A 212-nucleotide genomic window follows, 5' to 3' on the forward strand; every position below is an offset into this window, starting at 1 on the left:
CGACAACAGACAGCAGAATGGAGTTAAGGATGTCTACTACGAAGTATATGTATGCAATGAATATAATTTTAAACATTCAGTATTAACGGCTGTATAGCTGATGTGCGCGAGCTGATAAACCAAGCACACTGAGTGGATTGAGCGCGTGGCGGCGCAGATGCGCGAGCTTGTCGAGTGAATATATCTTTCTCACAGACATCACTGGAAAGTTT

General features: G+C 43.4%; 2 protein-coding genes across 2 annotated transcripts in view; both read left to right on the forward strand.

Annotated features, from left to right (window-relative positions):
- LOC107703675 (B-cell receptor CD22-like) overlaps positions 1 to 212 on the forward strand; it is a 15800-nt gene that overhangs the window by 12649 nt on the left and 2939 nt on the right. The gene's annotated exons all lie outside the window — the stretch shown is intronic.
- Positions 1 to 212, forward strand: part of LOC107703764 (B-cell receptor CD22-like) — an 18593-nt gene that overhangs the window by 1029 nt on the left and 17352 nt on the right. The gene's annotated exons all lie outside the window — the stretch shown is intronic.

This window comes from Sinocyclocheilus anshuiensis, unplaced genomic scaffold (assembly GCF_001515605.1).
Source record: "Sinocyclocheilus anshuiensis isolate Anshui unplaced genomic scaffold, SAMN03320099.WGS_v1.1 scaffold274, whole genome shotgun sequence".
Lineage (NCBI taxonomy): Eukaryota > Metazoa > Chordata > Actinopteri > Cypriniformes > Cyprinidae > Sinocyclocheilus > Sinocyclocheilus anshuiensis.